The following is a 10,625-nucleotide window of genomic DNA, read 5'->3' as shown; positions in this document are numbered from 1 at the left end:
ACTGGAGGAGGGATGTAGCTGCAGGTGGGGGCTGCTATCAAACTGCAAGGTTAACCATAATGAAAGTAAAATGATGAACAAAATGGTTGCCGCTTTTGGCCGACAATAAACAGCGACAGCAAACAGCAGAGCGGACGCAACGTCGCTGACAGTGCTCTCCAGCCCCTTGATAAATGCAATTTTCTAGGGTCTTCACATGTGGGCAGCTGTTGTGTGTGTGTGTGTAAGGGTGTGTGAGTGTGCGGGCGTGGTGCGACTGTGAGCTAGGGGCTGCCAATCTGCCTGCAATTCATTCAGCTCTGTGCTGCTGATTTTATGGCAAGCATAATTGCAATAACATTGTCCGTTGTCCTCGCCTACCCCTCTACCCCTCTACCCTGCTGCACCGCTTCACTGCCGCCAGTTAGGCCCGCTGCCGCTCGTTCTTCTGTTGCCAACATTAATTGCACAAAAATATGCCTCACCAAAAATTGGTGACATTTCTTTTAACTGTTATTTAATGTATACTTTTGGAGCCAAACCGAAGGCTCGGCCATGTGCCAGGCTGCACTTGTACTTTACTTGTGTGTGCGTGCGTGTGAGCATGTATGTGCATGCTTTATTTGTTCTTTTTCGTTTATCACTGGCCGAGCGACAGCAACAACAATTGTTTGTCTTTAATTATATTTGGGAGCGTTGCCATTTTTGCGTTTCACAGGACCTACTTATGAGCATTCACACACACGCACGCACGCACGCACGCACGCACACAAATGCCGCTGCTCTGAGCCTGCCAAGATGCCCGAGATTCCCTTGGAGCTGAATACCCCGCCCACTGTGATGTTGCTGTTATTACTCGTCGGCGCCAGTGGCGAAAACAAAATTAAATGAAAACATTTCCTTTTCATTTGAGCACGCATATAATGCCCTGCGATTCGTCGAGCATCGCATCGAGCAGTCAGCCAGACGGGCTAACACTGCTGCTGCTTGCAGTGGGTTCGGGGCTCCGGTGTGGACGTGGGTGTGTGGTGGCATTTTGCATATTCGAAACATGGAAGTGCCATATACTTGTATTTTAAATTAATTAAATGGGCGAACTGCAATATTGATTGAAGGCGCCGAGCCGGGCACTGCCGCAAGTTTCGGTTCGAGGACGTTGTCCAGGAAGGAGCTCGTTCGGCTTGGCGTATGCGTAATTTTAATTGACAGTCCAAGTAGCAGCAGTAACATCGCAAAAATGTCTGGCACTTCATTTCAGCAGCCAAGCAAATGGACTTCGGCATCGCGGACCTGATCAAACGAGCGGCTGGGCGTGTTGCTGTTGTTCCACAAGGGGAAAGGAAGGGGCCGTGGGGCTGCCGCCGCAACTGGACAGCTTCATTTCGCGACATTGCATGTCAAAGTGAAATATTGGCTGGAGACACGTAATAAATTTTAAAAAAATTTTTAAGTCCTGCACCAAGCGCGCCGAAAAAAAAATAAAACAAGAGCAAAAATGCAAAAATGTGAAAGGGAATGGGACTGACATAGGCTAGTGGTGCCTTGGTGGTATTGGTGGTGGTGGGGCGACGCATTGCCGCCAAAGTGGTTTGCACGGCTGCCTGCGTGTCTGTCATGCGTGCATTGCCACATACTCGTCGCAATTGTCGTTGTTACTACTGCTGTTGCTGTTGTTGTTGCTGCTGCCTCTGCTTTTTCAGTTGTTGTTGTTGCTGTTGCTGCCATACGAATTCGGCGGCTCCTCAGTGTGGCGTGAATCGTAAATCAACGATTTAGGCGCATGCAGCGTACAAGCCTCCTTTTTTCATTTCATTTTGTGTGTTTTTTTTTTCATTTTGGTTCATCTCGACTGCCATTTGACATTTTCAGATCCGAAAGGAAATAGGCTCATTGAACCTTTTTATACTCTACTGGAAATAGTAAATATATATAATATTTTATGTTTCGATGAATACAAATAGTACTTTATTTTAACTATAAAAAAGCTTCAATTAAAAACTGTCTCTAGTTCCTACAGGCCATTGCTGATTAAAAAGGGAATAAACATAATTGTTTAATATTTGTAGACGTTACCGTACAGTTCTTCGTAGCTCAAGCGAAAGTGTATGCAGCTCACATAAGCACGGACTATTTGGAAAATGGACGACGCTGCGTATACGCAATAACGCGTCATTTTCGTACACACACACTAACGCTTCTCGCATACCGTCAACACATCAGCGTGTTGCTCTTGTTGTTGTTGCTGTTTTTGTTGTTGTTGTTATTGTTGCCACAGCAGCAACGGCAACAACAGCAGCCGTCTCATGACATATTGATTTGATGCCCTGCTATGTCGAGAATTTCCATTAAATTTGCGCGGCAAGCGGAGACCCCGAAAAAATATCTACAGGCATTTGCCATTAGAAGGCAGACAATGAGCCCAATCGCGACTCCTGACCATATCACCTCTCTTCCCCCGGGTGGGGGTCATGTCATGTTTCTGCAATTGGCAATTGCGCGAAAAACTGCGACACACATCAATCAGAGGCCCTGACGCGTCGAGTGGCATTGTAAAATATTAAATTGCCCTTTGTTGCGTAATTGAAAACATAATTAGCCTGAATTTATTAGCTGAAATCGCAACCGGCGACCGCCACATTGGAACGCTGCCCGTATAGCCAAAGAGCCAAAGCCACATTATTTGTATTTACGAAAATCCACGGGAGAAATGCGACACTCAACAGCACCAAAGGGGGAGAGTGTTTGGTGCTCGAACTACTTATTTCACATGCTTCTAATTTAATTAATTCATGCAGGCGGTTTCCAAAGGCTAATTACACTAGGCAACAAGTCAATTTTATAGACCCTTCAATAATAACTTTTATTTTCAAATGCTTTTATATAATTATATTCAGTAATACGCAGACGCAATAGCTCCTAATCATTTTGATTGCTTAACTAAAGATGCCAGTGAAGTATTGTTACTTTTTTTACTGCATCCCGCAAAAAGCTGACATCTAATAACATATCATATAAGACCAAATTCAGTGTGCTTATACGTAATATTCCAATTTTTTTGTGTTTTCTTGTTGCTCAATCAAAAATTTGACATCTTAAACCAATCATATAAGAGCAAAAGAATATAAGTATACGGAATATTCTGACTTTGGTACTGGTTATACAATTTGAGGTGTTACGAATTAGCGTAATTTTGTTGCGCAGTGTTATGTAGCTGATGCCACTTTGGGATCTTTTGCTGCTGGTAATACCTTAACTAAATATATAATGTTGCAGCAGTCTCGTAAAGCCGAGACCCGAGAGCCTAGTGTCTGGGTGAACTTGTGTGAAGTTTGTCTGGCGATGCTCGACAGCTTGTCCCTGCTGTCCTGCCCGTCCTCGCTGTCGCTTGCAGGCGCAGTTAGTTAATGTTGCACATTATTTCGACAGCGCGCACACAGCAAAATCACTAGCTGTAACATCAACAACAACAACTACAAAAGCTGCAAACGCCTTGGTTTTTTCGCTTGTTTGCCTGGCACTTTTCTTTGGCTTGCCCTCGCCGCTATCCGCCAGTCGCCTGCTGCTCCTGCCGGCAGGACTAACTACGTTTTTTGACAAGCTCATGCATGTGACTTTGTCGTTTATAACTGTCATCCGGTGTCTCACTGTATCTATATGATCGTGTCTGTGTGAGTGTGTGTAAATGTGTGTGCTGGCGCTTGTAAATGTCTGTTGGTGCAAAAGTCTTGTATCCTTTTTAGCTCCACTCGCCTCGACAGCCGTGCATTCATTTTAATTTTGAAACTTGTACGCCAGTTTTCCTTACACAAACACACATTCTTACACACACACACACACTCGCGTACACGTTGATATGGGCTCAATTTGTGCCTGCGCTATATTACTTCCGCTGCACGTTACGTATACGCCGCATGTGCCGCACTGCTTGCTTCCGTTTCTTTTGCCACCAACTCCTTCCACACAACTAATTATTTTTTTGCTTGACAATGAAAATGTTTAAGTTTAATTAAATGCAACTCTCGCTTGCGCGCTCTGCTTTCTTTTCAGCTCTGCCTGCCGCCTGCCGCCTGACTACAACTATTGTTGTTGATGTTCTTGCCGCACCTGATGCCGCTGCCACTGCCACTGCATCTGCTGCTACAGTAGCTATTGCTGTAGCTAAAGCTGGCATCTTGGCCGCGTCGTGTGACTGCAACTTTTGCTGTACTTGCCAACTATGTAGTCGTCGCTTTTGCTGGCCCCAAATTTATGTTGCTTGTTTTCATTCGGAAAGTGTTAAATGTGCTTTGGATTTTCCAGATTCTAGTCCTGCTACTGCTAGCGCTGCTACCGTTGGTGCCCAAAATTATTTGCTGGCGTTAAGATAAAGTTGCTTCGCTTGCAACGAATGAATTTCACAGCTAATTGCAGCAGTTCATTTTGGGCCCGGGCGGTATCAGTGGCAGATAAAAAGAGTTGCTCCACAGCAAATAAAATTTGCACTTAATGCAAGTTGTCTAGAGATTCTGTGTTACAGTATAGTTATATAATATATGCTTCTTTATAGAAAGCCAGACACAATATTAAATATTTAAAATTTAAAAGAACTGTTTCTTGTCTAGCCACAATACAAGCAGGGATTTCTGGTTCTTTGCAACCAAGCCCAACAGCGAATACTTATCTTTGAAATATAATCCCTGCTACAAGGGCACAATAAGCCTTTTCCCGTCTGACTACATCGGCTGCCCTCTTTAGGGACTCAACTGCTTCTGTGGCATTTTTGCAATCTTTCCACGTCATTTGCCACAGTAACTTCGCGCCGCACGTTGTAGCTAGTGCTGTTGCCTATGCTTCCCTCCCACCTGCTGGGCCTACTTGGCGTTTACATAACTCTGCCTTAGCGTGAAGCATGCGGCAGAAAATGCTTTGACAAACAAAACTATTTGTCTTTGGATGATTTCCGGCAAAACTTGTCGCTATGGCATTAGCAATCGATAATCGTAGAAATGCTTGCGGGCGCCAAATTATGTTCTCCTTGAGGCGCCAGCGTTGGTGCTGACTGCGACGTTGACATTGACGTTGACGATGAAGATGACGCCCTGCGGTCACACTTGTCATGACGTTGATCAATTTTTAAGCAAGCACTAAACACTCTCTAAGCACAACTCATACAGTTTAAGCCTCAAAAGAATTTGGCACAGTCACACATACATAAACACACAAGCACATAAAAGAAGCAAGAATAGAAAATTATTCAAAAACGCCTGCAAACAACTTACCCTCTTTTCTGGGTAGTGGTAAGGGGCGTGGCAGCTGCTGAGCAATGCATATGGGTGTATGTATCTGTGTGTGTGGTTCTATGTGTCCGTGTGTATGTGTGTGTGTGTGTATGTAAAGGGATTGCTTGTGTTTGCCGACTTGCTGACTGGCTCTGTGATGCTCGTAGGGGTCTATCATTGCATACATTTGGGGCGCACACGTTCCCCGCAACGGATGGGGTTAGCACAGTTGGGGGATGAGCGGCCGCCCGCTTATGTTTGCCAACGCGTTTTTGGTCGCGTCCATGTTTGCGTGCTAATGTTTATAAATGCTTAGCAAGCTTAGAATCCGCACTGTGAGGAACAGCCTTTTGAATATTTTAATATGATTTAATATTAAACATCACTACGCGTGTGCAAGCGAGTGTGTGTGAGTGTGTGTGACCGAGAAGAGAGATCAAGATAACAAGGGATTACCAAATGCTTTCATTTGGCGCATGTGGGCGCCCAGTTACTTGGCTCCGAGTCACGACTCGGTATCCTCTGCTAGGCGCCGGTCCTCCGAGCGAATATTAAGCAAACGTTTTGAATAGTTTCCAAAGTTATTTGGGTTAAGATTTTTTCGCTACTCCAGCCTCAACCCCCATTTCAATTGCCAGAGTCGGTGTCGTTCCATTTTAAGCATGCTAAAAGCCCAAATAAACGCATTTTAATTCAAAGTTTTTGGCAACTCGTCGGGCAGAAAGAGTGTGTGTCTGCATATACATGTGTTTGTGTGTGTAAGCGCCATTTTGTGTGCGGTTGAGCGTGTTTGTTAAAAGCTTTGAAAAGATTTGCCTTGTAATCGCATGCACAAGAAGGACATGGGCTGGCAGTCAGGCAAGCAGGCAGGCAGGACATGGAACACCAACATGTTAAATCTCTTTGATGACATTGTTAATTTGACATACTCGGTTTTCTCATTGTTGTCGTTGTTGTCGCGCACCGCTTGACTTGATGGCATAGGCCTTGATTGGCTCATAAATGGAATGTATAAAATCGGAATAAAAATTTTTTGTAGTGCGCGCCAGAATCATAATGGTATAAGTTTGACAGCCCAAAGCTGTCCTTAAAGGGAATTTCAAAGGCGCATAATCGCTACGTTTTATAAACAGAAATGACAACGATAAGGTGAACACTGAAATTGTGTACCAAAGCCGAGAAGTGTACGTCGTACCACAGGTTGAATAAATATAATACAAAAATAAACAAAGAGATTTCCATAATAATAGCAATGCTGGTTATTTTTGTTGCAAATTATCGATTTTCCAATATGAGAAAATGATTAAATAATTGAACTGATTTGTTTGTTTGCTCTGTTCCTATATATACATAATTACATGTACAGCTAACTCTTAAAAAACTATTTTTACACAATACAAATTAAGTAGAAAAATAAAGATATAATAATAGAATCATACTCTATTAAATAGGCTTTCAAATGTCTCACCTACAAAATACTAGAGTAGCAACACCACCCGCATGTTTAACCAGAGATGTGTCTAATGCGTTAAGTAAGTGGAAAAAGTGTATGTAAAACCAGGCGAGCACACACAGAGAGAGAGAGAGAGAGAGAGAGAGAGAGAGAGAGAGAGAGAGAGAGAGAGAGAGAGAGAGAGAGAGAGAGAGAGAGAGGGGAAGACAGAGTGAGGGTGCAACACTCAATGACAGAGACAGAGACTGCTGAGGATGCTTACAAGGCAGTTGGAGCTGCACATACACATATGACTACAGCTGCAGGCAGGAAGACAAGAAGCCTGGGAGACAGAAGACGAAATGTAGACAAGTTGTAGTCATGTTGCCGTTTGCAGTTTGCCGCTTTCCGTCGCCTGCTGCAGGTGACAACTCCGTGAGCAACGAGCAGCAGCAGCAGCAGCAACAACAATAACAAGCCATCATACACTTGGCTGCTGTTTGAGTAACGCACACAGACACCCTTCGGCGTCCACAGGCTTTCACTTGTAGCCTTGTCTCTGGCTATGTATGCTCATTATGGCCTGCCCCTGCTCCTCCTATATGTGTGTGTGTGTGTGTGGGTGTGTGAAAGCTGCTGTTTATTCGGCAACAAGTTCCACTTTTGCTTAGCGTATACGCAGTTTCTTATTTTTTTTTTTACTCGCCTGTCCTCCAGCCGTCGAGGACTTTGCTCGAGTGCAGTTCAGCTTTGGGGCGTTCGGTCTTTTGGCCAGTGGGCGTGTCAGCAATGGCGTTCGTGCGCTGAATTCTTCTTAATGAGCGACATCAAGTGTTGTATTAAATGTCAGTCTGTGTTTATATGCAGCTATCTGGTTGTGAGTGCGAGTATCTGTGACTGTACGAGTATCTGTATCTGTCCCTATCCCTATGAGTGTGCGTGTGCTTGTGTTGTATATATCTGCATCTGTGTGCTGGCAAGTATCTGTAATAAAATTTGTAATGAGTTGCAGGCACGAAAAAGGATTTTTGAGTGCAATTTATTTTATTTCAGCGCTTTTATTTTTATTTCCTCTTTTGCTTCGTTTGCTTTTGGCATATTTTTATGGCACATACACAGGCACAGATAAAAATAAAAAATACAACTATAAAGATTTGCAATGCCCGGCGATCCGCAATTTCATGCTCTCCGGCTATGACATGTTTATTTCTGTTTGTGTTTCATTTCTTATGATTTTTAATTACGCTGGCGCTTCGTATTTCACGCGCGCCATAAAACGTAGTATACTTTACAGCGCCCGCCGCTGCAGGGTTTAAACGGGAAGCATTCTGAATTGGATTGTACACGAAGCGCAAGCTGCACTTGCAGCTGCAGCTGCAGCAGCATCATAGAGTCGCAAATTTATCGAATAGCCAAAAAGACAATTCATTACGTGCTTAGCCATGACCACGCCCCCTTGGCCAGCCCCTTGTGCAGAGAGCAGAGCATTTGCATTTGAGATAATTGCCGCAGCGTTTTGTATGCATAGCCGCTGGCAGCTCCGGCAATGGCTGGACAAGTGCGTCACGAGCTGTGAGCTTCGAGGTGGCCCATAAATTTTGTTGGGTCCAACATGTGCGACCCTGGCAACCCGCCCAAATCCCAATTGGAACGAAGCTGAGCCGAAGCTGAAGCATTCACTGCCGTTCACTCTGTTTACAGTCATTGCTACGAATTGACAAATTCGCTGTTCCCTGTCATAGAAAGGGAGTAGGGCAGAGAGATAAAGAGAGAGAGAGAAAGAGAGTGAGAGAGAGGGAGAGAGGAAGGCAGGGAAGCAGAAAATCCTTGCCAGGGGAAACGACCAGAAAACTGGGCCCGATGCGATACAATAGGAGCGACATATAGGAGCCAAGCAGTCCGGGCGGCCGGGGCATAAATGATAACAGTGGCAAAGCGCTGATTCATTTACTAAATATTTGCATAGGCCTTGTCAGTGCTGGTGTTAAAGGACAAAGCGTCGCCGTCGGCCATTTTTTCAGCCAAGTCCCTTCACCCTTCATCCACCCAGCTGACTGCTTTGGGGCATTGCGCAAACATTGCTCAGATATGTTGGTCAAGATTTACGATTGGCGCATGTCAAAGGCTTAATGCGCGTCCAGTTCCCTTGCTCGCACGCACCCAGCCCAGCGTCCAGCTGTATCCTGGCATCCTATTTGCTCAGCCTTATTAAACTGCCCAACTGCCCAGCGGTTTCTTCATTAATTAAATGCATTGCCCATCGCAACGAATGCTGCTACTGTTTCGTATGCGTAGCGCTGACAAAAAGCATAAATATTGTAAAGCATAAAAATAAATAATAAACCGCCACAATCACACATACACACACACACACACATGTACCCACAAACGTACATATGTACTCGAATGTATCTGTTTGTTTTATGCATACAAATTTGTGAGCACATGTAGCTCATTGAAGAATCCTGGCAAGGGATGGGCCACTTGCAGACTGATGTTAAATCAGAATTTCTTGCGGCTCTGTGAAATGTCGGTACTTAAATTTGATGGTATGCAAATTTATTTCTCTTTGTCTCTCGCTCAAGAATTATATAATTGAATTCGCATATTTACATTTGGGTGGGCGACTCAGCAACACAATTGCATTATATTCCTGTATGTGACGCTTAATTATGAAAGGCAATTAGTTATTTTCGTACGAAAAACAAATATTTATGAATAACACACAGATGAGTATTTCTTAAATGTACTGTGGAAACGTGAATAACTTTTCTATTGCGTTCTTGTTCTAATATACTTCAAGGTCGAAAAGGATTTTGCCTTCAATGGTTTGAAAGAACCCAGTTAGAATTTTTAATATACCAAACTAGATCAGTTGGATAAAGAGTACTCCAACCTAAACCTAAATAGAACTATGTTTATTTTCGTTATTGCAAGTTTTGTGAGTTATTGACATGTCAACTATGATACCTTCAATAATCTGATTTTGAAAAATTAACTCAATTTCAAAAAATATTTGATATTTAATTTTGCTTAATATGTGTCGCACCAAGGCTGGCAACCAAATCTTAATTCCATTCGATGAGCTGTAAAATCTTTGTAAGGCATTTGATTGCTATGATGAAAGGTTCGTTTAGAGACTTTACTAAAAGTAACGGAATAATATATATATGCATTGATAGAGTCATTCCTGAAGCCTGTAGTTGATTATCAGGTAAATTAATTTTCTGAATGGCCCTAAAGATAATTCAAGTGATTGCTGACTGAATCGCATGCATTTTACAAAGAAAGTTCTTTATAATAACAACTTCATTAAAACGGTAAGGTATTTCTGATAGTATATGCTCTCCCATATTGGCATAATTTCTGTACAGATTTCTGCTGCTCGAGGACACACGTTCCAAATTTGAGCTCATTAAATGCTGCAACCTTTGCCGTACACGCAAACATGTCAAAGGGCAGGACAAAAAGGACGAAGAAGCGGCAGCAGCATAAAAGTGGCAAACGTTCTGAGGCAATTTTATTTTACCAACCAAAACAACGACCACCAACTCCCTGCAGTCGCTGATCACAGCAACAATGTAGCAAAATGGGGGGGAAAAATGAGTGAAAAAAGGAAAAGTTAACCATGTTGTCATGTTGCCTTGCTTAAATTATAATGAAAAGGACTCTAGCTGCTCTTGGATGCTTCCTGCTGCTACTGCTGTTGTTGCCAGCCAGCCTTTAACTCATACATACGCGCACACACACATAGATCCTGACAGGCGATGCTTTTTTCCAGCTGTAGCCTTATTTTACCCAAGAGGTGCTGGGACTGTGCAGAGCGAATGCACAAGTCGATTCCATCTCATTGAAGGCTGCCAGTGTGTGCCTACACACACTTTGCTTCTGCTGGACCACTCTTGCACGTGTTGTTGTTGTTGTTGTTGTTGATGTTGCTGGTCCTGTTGTGACTG

The sequence above is a fragment of the Drosophila novamexicana genome, unplaced genomic scaffold (assembly GCF_003285875.2).
Source record: "Drosophila novamexicana strain 15010-1031.04,08,12 unplaced genomic scaffold, DnovRS2.1 tig00000108-arrow-pilon, whole genome shotgun sequence".
NCBI lineage: Eukaryota > Metazoa > Arthropoda > Insecta > Diptera > Drosophilidae > Drosophila > Drosophila novamexicana.
Note: the sequence above shows the minus strand (reverse complement) of the source record.